This window comes from Panthera pardus, unplaced genomic scaffold (genome assembly GCF_024362965.1).
Source record: "Panthera pardus isolate Hobbes unplaced genomic scaffold, ASM2436296v1 HiC_scaffold_13, whole genome shotgun sequence".
Lineage (NCBI taxonomy): Eukaryota > Metazoa > Chordata > Mammalia > Carnivora > Felidae > Panthera > Panthera pardus.
This window is the reverse complement of record NW_026526688.1, coordinates 39,338,068-39,353,731: the sequence shown is the minus strand read 5'-3', so window position 1 is coordinate 39,353,731 and position 15,664 is coordinate 39,338,068. Positions and strand designations below refer to the sequence as shown.

The window sequence follows — 15,664 nt, the reverse complement described above, 5'->3', positions numbered from 1 at the left end:
TTCTTCCTCTTGCCAGGGTAGTAAAGTAGTATACACTTGCAGGGTCCATCATTTCCTGTTGGATTTGCAATCAATGGTAAGTGCTAGGGTGTGAGCGCTCCCCCTGCCAAAGCTCCTGACTTCATGTTAGTGAGGTTTCTCTTTATTACTTTTCACAGTTAATAGGATATTGTAAGTATTTAAGACAGAATTTGTGTAAATTCTGAAAGCTTCCCTTTACTTATACTGGATGACTGATAAAGAGGGTGAGTTGGATGGAAGAATTATACACATCTACCATTTTAGCCTGATCTTCAATTCTGCCTGAGTAGAATTTTTGCTTTTTACTTTTAATTCTAACTCTTGCACTTTGTTAGTAAGTTTAACCTTTTCCTTCAATGATAGCCTTATAATAAGTTCCACACAACCATTTGAAATTATAATTAAGAACTGCACTCCCTTAACACTGCTAGCCTTAGGAATATGCACTGTATGTCTGGACTAAGATTTGTGCAGTTGAACACTTGTCTTCCATGTTGCGCAAAACAAAAATTATACAATAAATGTGCCCTGGACAATTAGGCAAAAGATATTATTACTGAAGGGTCTCTCAAATATAGTTATTTTGCCATGAAGCTTCCTGGCATTAATTTTATTAAAAAGTTGCATCATAAAAGTATTAAATATCATTGCATAACAAATAGAAGAAGGAGTATGTAGGACAGTATTTCTTCCACTATCAAAATTAAAAAAGATTTCACCAACAATTAGTTATTATGAACTAATAAATTTTGTTTTGAAATGAACAAGAGAGATTCCTATTCCATGAGGTTTGAGAAGCAAAGATCACTCTGTAGGCTTTCACTTGCGTATGAGAAAAGCAAAGCATCCACTATGAAATGCACCCAAAGATGAGGTACAGCTTTAAGAGGAGAATCCTGGACAACAGTGCTCCTATGAAGGCTACAACTGTGGCTACAACATCAACAGTCCATTGAAATTGAAGGAATTTAGAGATGTTGTAATAAACATTCCTGCTCCTACTTTATGGCTTTAACAACATTTGTGAAGTTGTTATTGATAAGAATGATATTGGAAGCTCTTTAGCTATATCTGTCCCTGTTAATCCTATTGCAAGTCTAGCATCAGCTCTCTTTAGCACTGGGCCATCATCATGACTACCATCACCAGTGACTGTTGCCATTTGCCTGTGTCCCAAAACATTACTCTTAGTTATACCTTTTACTAGATTGTATTTGTCAGTAGGACAAGATGCTGTAGGTACACAAAGCTTTGTCCAAATCCTATATATGAACCTTTTTTTTGTTTCTCTATTTCTGTTATGTATTGGTTTGTTGAAATCTGTGCCCTCTAAACATAGATAACTTTTAAGGGCCTGTTATGATGCTACAATTTCAGAGCAATAGCCCTATCAGTATAAAGGTTATCACCAATAATCATACACACAGTGATTCCAGCTTTCTGGCATATAAAAATCCTACCTGGCACCTCAAGTACTGTAGGTTGAATTGTTTCCCGAAAAGATAGTTTCAGTTTTAAACCTTGGTAGCTGTGAACATGACCTTATGTGGAATGTAATTGAGATGAGGTCATACTATGTAAGAGTGGGCCTTAGTCCAGTGACTAGTATTCTTATAAGGAGAGAAAAGTTTGGACACACACTCACAGAAGGAAGTTGGCCATGTGAAGATAGAGGCCATGTGAAGAAGAGTGGAGTGACACAGCAGCAACCCCAGAACACTAAGAATTGCCAGCAGAAGCAGTGAAGGATTCTTCCTAGAGCTTTCAGAGAGATCATGGCCCTATTGATACCTTGATCTTGGATCTCCACCTAGCTTCCAGAACTGTGAGAGAAAAAATTTCTTTTGTTTTAAGCCACACACTTTGGAATACTTTGTTATGGCAGCCACAGGAAACTAATACATCAGTTCTCACAGGATCTTCAACACCTATAAGAGCAATGCATGTGGGATCTTTAATATCTTCTCCATTACCCAGTCAAGTTCATTTTCAGTATCTGGAAAATTCCTGAATGTCAGGCACAAGATTTTAAGCTTCTCACAGGATTCTAAGCCATTGGTTTCATAATCCTCTGGGAAATTATTTGCTCCTGCCAGTTCTCTGGGTATTTCTTCTTCATTCAGGATATGACACCATCTGTTAAGTAATAGTTCTGAGGCTTGTTTGGTGAACAGCTGAAACCTTCATCAGGCAGTTTTAAGACAGTTGTCATGGATTTCTTCTCTGAGTGAAGGTATATACTTTGTATAGATTCTCTTATGTTATGCTTTTCCTTCCTTCCTTCCTTCCTTCCTTCCTTCCTTCCTTCCTTCTTTCCTTCCTTCTTCCTTCCTTCCTTCCTTCCTTCCTTCCTTCCTTCCTTCTTTGTTCCTTCCTCCCTTCCTTCCTTCTTCCTTCATTCCTGCCTTTCTCCCTTCCTTCCTTCTTCCTGCCTTCCTTCCTCTCTCTCCCTCTCTTCTTTCTTCTTTCTTTCTTTCTTTCTTTCTTTCTTCTTCTTTCTTTCTTTCTTTCTTTCTTTCTTTCTTTTTATCTATTTTTAAATGCAGAATAAATCCTAACAAAACATATTTTGTCTCCAGTCTGCTTAGTGGAACTTTGATATCTAAAAAAATTATGTTGGAATTATAAGAACAATTAACACAATGTTTGCTAAAAAGATATTCCAAAATGGGTCTGGAATAGACTTAAACCTAGGAATTGTTTTATAATGAGTCTTACCAATGTAAGCCTGGACTACCATTCTGTTAATAGTCAGTGTTCTTATTTTATCTAAGCAAATGATTGCTGCATTTCCTGTAGTTTCAAAAGCTTCCAAGTGTCTTACTAAATTATTTTCTTTTGTTATTTTCTTTACAGAATAAGCCAAGGAGAGAGGGACTGCACGTGGAAGGTTTTCTGGGACAGCCAACGTCAAGACTGTTATCCCAATAATGGAAAACTGAACAATACATTCTGTGTAACGTATTACACAGACTGCAGTGTAGTCTAAAGTCCACTTGTGCTCCCCAATTCCAAAGTCCATAGTACAAAGTTTGTCATTAAGAAGACAAAGTGAGAAGAGCCATTAGTGAACCATACTTGCCATTTGTGTTACAGATACCTGAAAGCTTGCCTTATAGAATCAACTACTCTTTGGCACTAGTAATGTCTGAAATCTGCCACATTTTGTCTTTGCTGTCTTGGGCTATTTTGCCCTCTCTTGTTCTATGAGAATCTGTTTTCTTTACATCATCTTTGCCCATTGTTTCAAAAGTCAGCAAAGACAGGAAGGCTGCTTTCAAGGTAGGGCCAACTGTGGTCAACTAGGACCCAGACCGCAGGATGGGGTCACTGGTCAGTGTCCTCACTCCTACTGTCTGGTGAGGACAGTCTCCTCCATCTTGAGGTGGTACTGGAGGATCAGCAGCTGGTCCACAGCAGTGGACCTTGCTGATGCACTTCTCAAGGCTACAGAGCTGCTCCTCCTTGCTCTCTGGTTGGTGGAGGTGTCAATCTGCACCATGCGGACCACCCTCCTCAATCTTCATGTTCTGGAATAGCTGACAAACCTGCTTCCAAGCCCAAGCCACATGTACTCCCTCTCCATGTGCCTGCACCACTGGCTCACTGTGGGGCCCATTTCATTTCCTTCCCCTTTTTTTCCAGTGGGCCCTCAAGCCCTGGCCAGAAGATTCACCTGTGCCTTTTTCCTGCACCCCAGCTACTCCTACAGAAGTTAAAAGGGGCCCCTCTCCCAATTCCAGATCTCACCGCCCCAGCTCCCACTGCAATGCCAAGTCCTTCAGTCACACATAGGCAGGCTCTCAGAATGCTTCAAAGACCACAAACACCCAAATGAGAACAAGCAGAGGTTATTTATTCAGAGCTTGCTTTGGCAGGGAAGTCAGCCACTGTTATGCCCATGTCAGAGACTCAGGGCAGGCAAGGAGTGGGAAGTCTTTATAGTGGAAAACAAGGAGCACTTCAGGTAGGCCCTGTTGACATGGGGAAACTGGAGGCAAGCACTCCATGCGATTGGATGGAAACAATAATTGGCTTTCTCTGGTTGGTTCTGAGTTGGAAGCATTGGTGCAGACAGGGCAAACATTAGGGGAGCTTGCATTTGTTGATCAAATCCTGACCATTTTGTTCTGGTTGCTGCAGAGATTGTAGGTCTGTGTTCTATTTTTATGTAAGGTTTGGCCATGATCCCTTTGGATATTGTCTCCCACCAATCATCCCCTCTGCTTCCTTTGACCACCTTTCCAAGTGAAAGCTGTCATTGGGAATTTTTAGGAGGAACTGACCTTCCAGGGTGCTGGGGTTTAGCATTTTTCCTGAGAGAAACTGCCCCAAATGATAAGCCACTGGTACATGCAGCCTGTGCCCAGCACTATGTCTTTTAGTCCTTCAGCTCTGTGATGCAGATGGGTAGCTGAGCTCTTTGATTTTTAAAATTGTGAAACTTGGGGTGCATGAGTGGCTCAGTCAGTTAAGCATCCAACTTCGATTCAGGTCATGATCTCATGGTTTGTGAGTTGGAGCCCTGTGTCAGGCTCTGTGCTGACAGCTCAGGGCCTGGAGCCTGCTTCAGATTCTGTATCTCCCTCTCTCTCTGCCCCTCCCCTGCTCTCTCTCTCTCTCTCTCTCAAATATAAATAAAAAACATTTAAACAAATTTTAAAAAATAAAATAAAATTGTGAAACTAGCCCACCTCCCTTAGTTCTACTGTAGTGCAGCCAGTGGTTACAGAAAACCAAATATTTTCTGTATATTCATCAAATTCTCATGAATAGTAACCAAAAGACAGTATACACAACATTCAAGTTTCTCCATTACACAGTGGATGAGGTAGGGTGTGGTGGATATTCTGTGGCCACAAACTTGGTATTAATCTAGTTTGGATATTCATGTATCCTTCAAATTCATTTTTGTTATGGCCTTTTTTCTGTGTCTGAATTATCACCAAGGTGTAGGGAAATACATAATGCTCTGTTACCCAGAGCTTTGGAGCATCTTGCAAAATCTTCTATCAATGAAGAATAATGTTTTGTCTTCATCTTTACTCTGTCCCCGCATCTAGTTAGCAACAATTGAACAGTCAACTGGTGATTAATTGGATGCTATTTAGTTTGTTCTGTCAGCTGTTTATTAATCTGTAACTTCCTGTTAAGATGCAGGGTGTGCTTTTTAAAGAAACCTTACACAGCATAAGTTTTATTTTGGGACTGGCTGTACTGATATATAAAGAGGATCTGTGAGAGTTACTTCATCCTGTAAGCTATTTTCTTTCAGCAAAGTTTTGTGGGCACTCACCACATGGTTCAGTGCACTGTAGTGTATGAATGAATGAGATAGTCTTAGTTTCCAGAAGTTTACCATATACTCCAGGGAGACCAGTGTGATAAAGTGTGGTAAGTACAACCATAGATGTGCAAAGTATGGTGTGATGGGAAGGAGGAGCTAGAAAATTCCAGGGGAAGAAAGCAGTGAGAAAGTTTTTAAAGAAGAAGCTCTAAACGGCAATCAAGGAAAGATTTTTAGCAAGGCGTCGCATTTTAGTGACAATGTAGAGAGATAGATTGGACAAGGAAGAACTTGAAACTAGAGAAATTATTTGAAGATTATTTAAGAGGCTATTGCAATGATTTAGGCAAGAGACGGTAAAAAGCCTAATTGAAGACAGAAAGGGAGTACGGAGGAAAGATTTGAAAGAATTTTTACAGTGGAGTGGGACAGTGGGAAGTGAGAAAAAAAGAGATGAGAGAAGGTTTTTGTTTTAGAGCACTTGGAAAATAGTACTGCCATTAAATGGAATGGAAAAGCAGGTGTGCTGGGTGAGGGTTATCAAAACAATGGGTTCACTTTTGGACCTGTTGAAATTTAGGTGCCATGTGGGGACATCATTCATTCATTGGAAATCCAAGTTTGAAGTCTGAGACAGAGGTCTGGACTGGAAATACAAGATGTGAGTGACATAACAATTTGGAAACATGATTCTATTAAAAACAGATTGTGTTTTCTGTTTATGGCACTGGACAACTGACTAGTACTTCAAAAATAATAGTTTATTTTAAGATACAGTTTTCTATAGAAATGTAAGTAATAGAAATTCTAGATCATGTTTTTTTTCTCTAATGGTGTCAGTTTTTATGTCAGGGATTGGGCATACATGAGTGGGGGAAGAGGGCAGTACAAACTGAATACAATCTGCAAATTGAACTTGGAGGTGTTAACATTGATATTAAAAGTGTTGCTTGCATTTTCAGTATTAGAGATTTAAAAACACTCTGAAAAGTATGGAAAACTGTATAGTTTCATTTAATCTTGGAACGCTGTAAAATGTTCTTTACAGTGCTTTACTAGTTCTTGGGATTTGGAAAACTGAAGCCTCTCATCTTTTACTATCCAAAGTGGAATTTTCAGGAATACCTTTTTGTAAAATTGTCCTTTGTATCCAGGAATCTAACCTAACCCTAAACTTAACTCTAACCCTAAATTGTAGCCTTAACCCTAACTCTAGTCCCAAACCCAACCCCAAGTGTAACACTAATTCTAGCAGGAATCTACGTTTGTACACCTAGATCTATACATCATCTTCAACTGAGCCCTTAACCCTAACACTAACCACCAACCTAACTGTAACCCCAACTGGGTACCTATTTCTTCTCACTAACCCTAACTATAACCTAGTGTTTTTAGGGATAAGCTTCTTGGGGGAAATGTTCTTCATGTCTCTAGTAATTAGATAATCAAAACTGGCAAATGAATTTCAGACTAAATGAGTAATTTATAAACAGATCATCAGACCATCTTTAACAACATATCATTATTAGGTAACCTGAGCTTTCTGATAAAGATATCCAAAGATCTGGGTATTATTCCCAGATGTCTACAAGACGTACTTGCTTCTGTTCTCTAATTTCAGAATGTGTATTTTACATTCACCTAATGGTGACTGTGAAAGTTCAGTGAATATCTCTGAAAGGCAAGATCCAAATTAAGGGTACATTTTCACAGTCTTCACAAAGGTGTATACTAACCTTGCTCCCAGTCTTCTAGAACTCCCCAAAGTGTAAGACTGTCCTCCTCCAGATGACTTACAGAAAGCTGGGGCTCTTTCATTTATATCTAAATCCCAATGTGAACCATAGCTAGACCTTACCAGCTATAACTCCTCTCGATTAGACTAGCAGCATTAAGACGGTGCGCAGTGATACGCTCCCGGGATTATAGAAGTAATATAAGATACTGTATTGCATTCAGAGACTTTACAGCCAAGCTGAGGAAAAATGATAAACAAATATAAAATGATGAGAGAATATGACAACAGAACATAATTCAGTGCTATATTATTTGGTACAGACCTGGATACCAAAGTGTTTCAAAGTGCAGACAATACTTTCTCTTATCTATATAGCACTTGGCAGCTTACCAAAACTTTGTAACACACATTCAATCCTTCTTAGGATCCTGGGATGTTGATGGAGGGCAGGTATTAGTATAATTGTTCAATATTTCTGTATGTAGAAATAGGCTCAGAGGAGTTAATTATGTCCCCTCAACTATTCCAGCAAAAGCAGCAAAGCAGAGTTTTGAATGTAAGTTGGCCAACTTCAAATCCAATGGGAATGCAAGTTGGTCAGATCCAATGAGAAACTCATTCTATTTCATGGAGCAAATGAGACCTGAACTGGGCCTTGGGGGATTGAGTAAAATTTGAAGAGATGAAAGGAAACCAGAGTATTCTGAATAGGGTAAATACTATAAGGAGAAGGCAAGAAGCCAAGAATGGGAAAGTGAACAGAGAAGGGAATGGATGAGGGAAGATTGGTTGCAGGAATTGGGGCTTTGAGAGCCAAGCAAAGGGTTTTATATTACATGTCGAGTTTCACTAAGAAGTCAATGAGCTAGATAATGGCATAAAGAAATATCCACCTGGTAAGTGTGCAGGTGTACAGGCAAGAGTAGAACAGGGAGGTTCCTGAGGCAAGAAGGCCATTTAGGTGGCTTTGGGGTGTGGTTACAAGGGCCTGAATAGGGTAGCAACAGTTAGTATCAAATTAAAATAAATGGGTTAAAAAAAGACAATTCAAAATGATAGACTTAGTGTTTGACTGAACTTAAGAGATGAAGACAGTGAAAAAAGTCAAAAAATTCCAAATTTCAAATAACTAGTTTTGTGACTTCAGGCAAGTCATATGATCTCTCTGGGCCCCTCATCTGAAGAAAATGTCATGGCAGGATGTGAGAGCAACCCTCACGTCATAAGTGACTGAAACTTGTTATATATGTAGAACTATTGGATTAATCAGTTGCTTTAATAAAGAGGGAAAATTTTTAAGTGTCTAGAAAGATATTTTCAATAACATTATTTAAAATAATGAAAAATTGGGAAATATCTAAATGTTCTACAATGGAGGAAGAAGCAAACAAATTATGACTATTATGCGGAAATGAAAATCACTTTTGAAAAACATAGAAACACAAATATTCAAAATATAAACATAGGTAGAGAAAACAGGACACACTATTATCTGAACATTATTAAAAAATAAATATATTTTCTAAGGACTGGAACAAACCACTAAGAGTGATTTTCTGTGGCTGATGGTAATATGGCTGATTTGTATTATCACTTTTTACTTTGTACTTTTCTGGATCTTCCAAATTTTGTACAATGAGGCTTTTTTCTTTTATACTAAGAAAAAGTAATAAGCAAAAAAGAAAAAGAAATGAGATCAGCTACTACTGTTTAAAATCTTTAGATGCGTTGTGTCCCTTGTAACTGTTTAAGAATAAAATATATAATAGGTACATCCTTCTCTATTTGACTTGGAAAATATCAGTGGAGTAGAGTAGATTTGGAGAAATGGCAGAGATGAAGAGGTTACCATAGGAAAAAGGGAATAGAGCTGAAGAAGATTGAAGTACTGCAAAAGCAGAGCAGAGATGTACGCCTTTACTGGAAGAAAATCAGAACACTTCTCTGCAAGGTAGTTTGACCTTTGGAAAATGCTTACAGCTCAGATAAATACAGAAGCAACTCCGGAAGTATGCAAGAATGCAGTATGTCACAACTACAAACAGTGTTGCATTGTACAAAGTTTTTCATTAGGTTTGATAACCTCAAGGAGACCTTTGCCAGGATTCTTCTTGGTTTTCCACTATGACTATAAAATGTTTTCATTGACTGTGCATTCAGGCATAAGTGGAAATGCACTATCCAGTGACATTATGAAACATGTATGTTTTGAGAATTTTTAATGAACATTTGTATAACTAAACAAAATATTTCTAGGAAAGGAAATAAGAACACAAATGTGGCCTTGAAGAATATAATTGAAAACCAGTAGAATAATTCTTAGAATCTTGATATTGACACTGATCCATGATAGTTCCTGGCTTTGTGCTCAGTTAACAGGACATGAGAGGGTTGCTTATGTGAGGCAATATGAAGTGGTAAAATGGTCTTTGACTCAAACTTTTCTTCTAAATATGTTATTTCATATTTAGAAATATGAATGACCTTATACTATCACTTAAATCAAAAACCATGGAATTTTCAATAGGTAGATAAGTTTCTGACAGTTGGAACCCTCCTTTTTTTAATCTTGGAATTTATTTTACATTTACCTATGTGATATTGTTTTCACCAAATATGTTCTACTAAAATTCAGGGAACTCTCTCAAAATATTGTTTCTTCTCCCTGCCATTTACATTGGCCTTACCATGTTTCCCATCACTATCTGTTCTGAATGTCACTCTGCCATATCACAGGGGAAGCACACTAGAGTCTGTCAGGGAGAGGTTCAGAGTTCTCTAAATACAAAGGTCCCCAAACCCCAATACATACCAAACCTGAAAACGGTCAGAATGCAACCTCTGTCTGGTTTTCTTTAGGATCAGCTTGTTACTAGACTTTGGGTAGACTCACATATGCTAATTGTCTTGGCTGTGCTCACATTTGTAAAAATAGCACAAGAGAAAATTGATGAACATAGCAAACAGTGGAAGAACTTGCCCACCAACTCTTGCCATCTCTCAGTATTTGTGATTCTTGCACTTATTCTTGTGATATTTGCCAAGTGGACAAAACTGCTTCATATAGCGATGAAAGGGCTTCTCCAGTTGTAAGTCATTTGTCTATATAGGTTGTCAAAGTAAATATTGTAAGATCATTTGCTTATGGTATCACTGTAGATGATGCTAGAAACATTAGGAAAACAAAAATTTCACATCAATATTACTTTTCAAAAACTGAACCTCATTAGAATATTTTGCCTCATTTAGAATATCTTTAAAATGCATTGCAGGAGGAAGATAAACACTGTTGGGAAGGAAGAGTAGAGGATAATAACAGAATGGGAACTTCATGGCTTTACTTAGAAAAATGAAATAATTGGGCCTGAGATGGCTTTTCTATTGTAGCCCTCTCACTCTGCATTCTTACTTGAATGACTGTCAAAATAAACTACAAGTTATCACACCGTATATAATCAGTGTGACATCTGGGGCTCCATAAGAGGCCACTGTTTCCCTAACTTTAGCTAACCAGTGCACTTCCTGTAGCGTGCTTTGGGTTAATTGTCAGAGGCAAAGGGTCTGATTACCCTCTGGCTCCTTTTAGAATCACCCTCTCTCTCTCTCTCAGCTAGCAGAAGTGGCTAGTGCTGCACTTACATTAATCCAGCATTGAAAAAACCTATTCTTTTGACAAACAGAAACAAGCAAAGAGCTAATGGGGTAGCCACGTCTATTTGAAGAATCTTTTAAATAATTTTGTAATTGATGATTCCTGATTGCTTGATTTATGTATATTTTACACCTTTTCCTTGACAAGCGAAGATTGTGTAGTTTTCATCATGGACTGAAGTGTAGAAGAGAAGGAGAATGAGAAAGAAAGTATTTTTGAGATTTTACAGACAGAACAACTGGGATTTTCACCCTTTTGTGGAGTTCCAAAGTCACTCACACCAGACAGCTTAACTGAATGCATTTTATATTTTAAGTTTCAGACACAACCTCAAAGCAAAGAGGAGCCTCTTCAAGGACCTAACAAGAAGCAAGCCTGGTAAGTCACTGTCTCACACAGAAAGTTTTGTGTGAAGCAAAACACTAGTAAGAATATATTTTAGGAGGAAATGTTGGGTCCTTAAAACAAGTCTATCCTTTTTATAACCATGACTGTGTAGAGATAATTCTCACGTGGTGGGAGAGGCAATTTGGGGTATTTTGTCAGGCTGCTTTGTGTTATGTTTTCCTTTGGAGGAAAGAGGGTCAGAAAAATATTCTTGGCTCTACCATTTAAATCTGCTCTAGCATAATGTCACATTGTCAGTGGCTGGGTGGTTGAAGCAGTGAATCATGCTTTTCTTTGAGTATATTTTGAAATATTGACTGGTTGGATCTGCAGAGTTTGCATGAACATAAACTGAGGCATGATTTTTTTTTTTTTGAAAACTCAAGCCTATCCTGATTTTAGGAGATCTCATTCCATTTTTTTAAAAACTTTGATTTTTGTCCTTTATTTAATAATATCTTTAGTGTTGAAGAGGTGAAACCATAACCAGAGCATTGAGTTGATGACAAAGAACTTATAAATAAAATTGTAACAGCAAAAATATTAGAATAAGATATCATGTGTTTCCACAGAAAACCTGGACATTTACACTTAAAAAAAAACAGAGGCAGAAAAGACAACATTTTACTCTCTATTAGTCCATAAAAATTCCCTTTATTTTTGTAACCAGACCTGCTAAATTGGCCTTTGTACAGTCCTTTGCTCTCATGAAGCAAGTGGGGAAATATCTACATGTGAAATCGTTGCAGTTTATTAAATGTCAAAGAGAAACTTGTTAACCAGACATATCAGATAACCAACTGCCCAATGCAGAGCAGTTGCCTAGCACAGGAAATTCAATGTTCCCTTTAAGGACAACTGATGACCACACAAAATGCACAGTTTATAAATAATTAGGAAAAAAGATTAGAAAGTGTGTCACTCATGTTATGCTATATGTTCCCCAAAAGAATAAATATTACCATTTGTGTCGTTAATAAGCATGATTAAGCATCAGTGTGTTAGAAACTGTGAATACAATTTCAGCCTAATTCCATAATCTTGGTTAGATAAATGGGCAAGATAGAAGCATAGGAGTGAGATTTCAAGGACAAGCTTTGGGAGAGGGGAGTCCAGAGTGTGCTTGATGTACTTTTTGTGGATATGGACTGAAAAGATCAGTTTCCCAAGAAGCATTCCTGCAGTTAGGAGATGGGATTTTTTTCCCTTCTCTGTCCTGGGAATTTCACTTCCCTGAGATGAGGGAAGGAATGGAGGCTTCTCAGTATCTTTTCTGGATGCTCTCTCTTTGTATGAAAAGTAGGAAATGAAATTCCCATGAAGGATTCTGGCCAAGTTAGAAAAACCCTCAGGAGATCTATGGGATTCTAGAGGCTTCATCCCTGGGTAAGGGTAAGAAGGCCTACCTGACATTAACCCCCTGTAATTTTATGCAGAATTGCTGGTGAAAGAACCACTCCTTTGCATAAGGAGAACATTTGAAGAAAAGCACTTGCACAAGCAGAAGGGACAAAGGTCTTTGAACTATAGCTGCCTTTGAAGCTAGGGCTTCCACTACTCTAACACTACACTCCATATCTCAGGTATTCATGAAAAGAACAGTCTCAATTCAAGACCTCTCGGTTTGAGCTTTGTATAGGGTGTCTGTGTATGGAGGGAGAGAAGACAAAATACTTCCTGCCCTTTGCAAATAAATACAGTCAGGCAGTGAAATTTAAGAATGCTATAATTGGGCTAGTCTTGCCCAAGCAATGACAGAAAGGGTTTTGGTCATGAGAGAAAACAAGGCTTATTGGGGTGGCTGCTGATTTCAATCCAGGAGCAGGGAGAAGACTTAAATGGAGAATCAGAATACTAGAACACTAAGATCACAGTAAGAGAGGGATGTACTTCTAAGGATCAAGGCAAAGAGAGAAATTGGAAGCTAGAAGTAAAGTTGATGATGACTTAAAAGCAGAATAGGGCAGGTTGAAAGGAAGGAATTGTGATGAATGACTCTGAACTGGTTCTGCTAACAGAGAGTTCACTGATGTGCATTGATGTGGTGGCCTAAAGGTGTTGCAACAGATCAGGCAAACTCTCCTCCTCACACTGTGGGAAAGCAAACTCTGGCTAAAATCTTATATGGTGGACTAAAAGTTACCTTAAGAAATCTATTCCATCTCCCTCATTTCATACACATGGAAAGTAAAGCCCAGAGATTATCTTGTGGTCTACCTAACCCAGAGCCATACAGAGAAGGAAATTCTGAGAAATGTGGTTCTCTCTTAGCTAAACTGACACGGTTCAAAGTCACCAAGATGTCTAATGGACTTCTCAAACTTGGCACTACCCTTAAATCTTCTTTGTCTGCAAACGTTCTCCATTAATGGCATCTCCAACCTTCCCCAAACTTCAGAGTCATTCTTGATGTTCTTTTTCTGTCACACCTTGCATTCAATCTTTCAGCAAGTTTAGTCAACTCTGCCTTCAAATGTATCCAGAATCTGACCATTTGCTTCAAGCCACCATAGTTTCCCACCTGGATGATTGAAGTAAGCGGTCTGTCTGCTTCATCACATGCCCCTCCCTGTATATTTTCAACACAACAGCCAGAATGACCATTTTTAAAGCATAAGTCAGGTCACATTATACTGCTGCAGACACACACACACACACACACACACACCCTTCCAATGGCTCCTTGTTTCACTTGGAGTAAAAAACAGTCCTGCCAATAAATGACCTCCCCACGATCATCTATCTTACATCATCTCTTCCTAATGTGGCCTCCTTATAGTTCTTCAAATACATCAGGCACATTCCTACCTCAGGGTTCTCATGCTGGCTGCTTTATCTGACTGGAACACGTTTCTCCAGATGTTGACATAGTTTCTCATCTACTTCAAGTCCTTCCTTAAATGACACCTCAGCAATACCTACTTTGGCCATCCTATCTAAAATTACAATCTCCCGTCTCCATCACCACCCTACTTATTTCTATTTCCTAACTAGCTGTGTTTTCAGTACCAATTATTACATTCTAAGATATGCTTTGTGTAGTATTACATTTATTGTCTGCCTCCCCTGATGAGAATACAAGCCCAACAAGGACAAGGTTTTGACTGTTTGCTTATGTGCCTCGGGCTCTAACCCTGCACAGAGTAGGTACTCCATAAATATTTGTTGTATGAACTGAATGTTATTTGTCTATGCATCTCCCTAATTGGAGGAGGGTAGATCTTTATTTAAAAAGTTATGTTATACATTTCTCCATTTTTAGGAAGCACTCTTTCTATGTCATTCTAGGAAATTTCTACAGAAGGATAAACTCCCCCATTATTTTAGAGGCTTCAATCATAAGCATCTTCTTTTTTTACTTAACTAAATTTTAGCTACAAAAGTTTTCATCCCTGGGGCACTGGGGTGGCTCAGTTGGTTAAGCATGTGACTCTTGATTTCAGCTCAGCTCATGATGTCACAGTCATGAAATAGAGCCCTGCATCAGGCTCCGTGCTGGGTGTGGAGTCTACTTGAGATCCTCTCTTTCCCTCTCTTGCTGCCCCTCCCCCACTCCCGTGTGTGTGTGTGTGTGTGTGTGTGTGTGTGTGTGTGTGACAGAGATGGGGGGAGGGAGGGAGAGGGAGAGAGAGAATGCACGTGTGCTCTCTCTCTGTCAAAATAAATAAATCAACATTTTAATTTTTTTAATGTTTATTTTTGAGAGAGAGACTGAGTGTGAGCAGGGTAGGGGAAGAGAGAGAGAGAGAGAGAGAGACATAGAATCTCAAAGAGGCTCCAGGCCCTGAGCTGTCAGCACAGAGCTTGATGTGGGGCTTGAACTCACAAGCTGCGAGATCATGACCTGAGCTGATGTAGGACGCTCAACTGACTGAGCCACCCAGGTGCCCCAATAAATCAACTTAAAAAAAACTTTTCATCCCTTTTGGTCACCCTGGAAGCATGTACATATTAGAAACATACAGATCTTGGGTCACACTTCCCCAGCTGTTTTCTTCTTAGTGTTGTGTTCTGGATCCTTTGACCTAATTTATAGCTTCTATAGTTTCCAGCCCTTAAGAGAGGTTTTAAAGCGGGGAAAAGAAGTTATGTGCAGGAGAAACATGATACTGTTCCCTTTTGCTGCAACAGAGAAGTCTGAAGGAAGAGAAAAACCACTGTTGAGTGGGAGGAGATGTTCCTAGAAAGTGAGACAGGTGCTAATGATCCTTGCAATGGTCACAAAACTCAGAAACGATATTCTCTGGTAGCAGAAAGCAGAAGGAGGAAAGGTTTATTCAGGGAGAGTTTGCAGCTTGGAATGAAATGCTATTAACCCTTAAAAAATAACATGTGCCTGTCACGGGTGTCCTGCATCACATTGTACTTGACTGACATATGTGACTTCCCCTAACTAGACTGAATTCCACTCCAGAGGTGGGATGATGGGTTTTCCTTCTCACCGTCCAGTGCTTGGCCTGGTACCGGAGGCCCAAGGGCAGCTGAATGAACCAAGCTGGGTGAACTGTGAATGAATAAAATGTCTCCCTGATTAGCATTAGGAAAGAAAGAACCATTATTTATGTGTATGTGACATTCA

General features: G+C 38.9%; 1 protein-coding gene across 9 annotated transcripts in view; it reads left to right on the top strand.

Moving 5' to 3' along the window:
* The first annotated feature begins 5,292 nt into the window (after positions 1 to 5,292).
* The window catches only part of PSD3 (pleckstrin and Sec7 domain containing 3), an 800,398-nt gene continuing 790,026 nt past the window's right edge, over positions 5,293 to 15,664 (top strand). For 2 of the 9 annotated variants that reach the window (XR_008421602.1, XM_053900980.1), the window contains exons 1-3: positions 5,309 to 5,415; positions 5,889 to 5,969; positions 11,015 to 11,076. The gene's annotated coding sequence lies outside the window, so the exon portion shown is untranslated. Of the gene's footprint in view, positions 5,416 to 5,888; positions 5,970 to 10,752; positions 11,077 to 15,664 lie in introns of those variants that run through there. The other 7 variants (XM_053900981.1, XM_053900984.1, XM_053900978.1 and 4 more) reach the window with 7 other exon arrangements.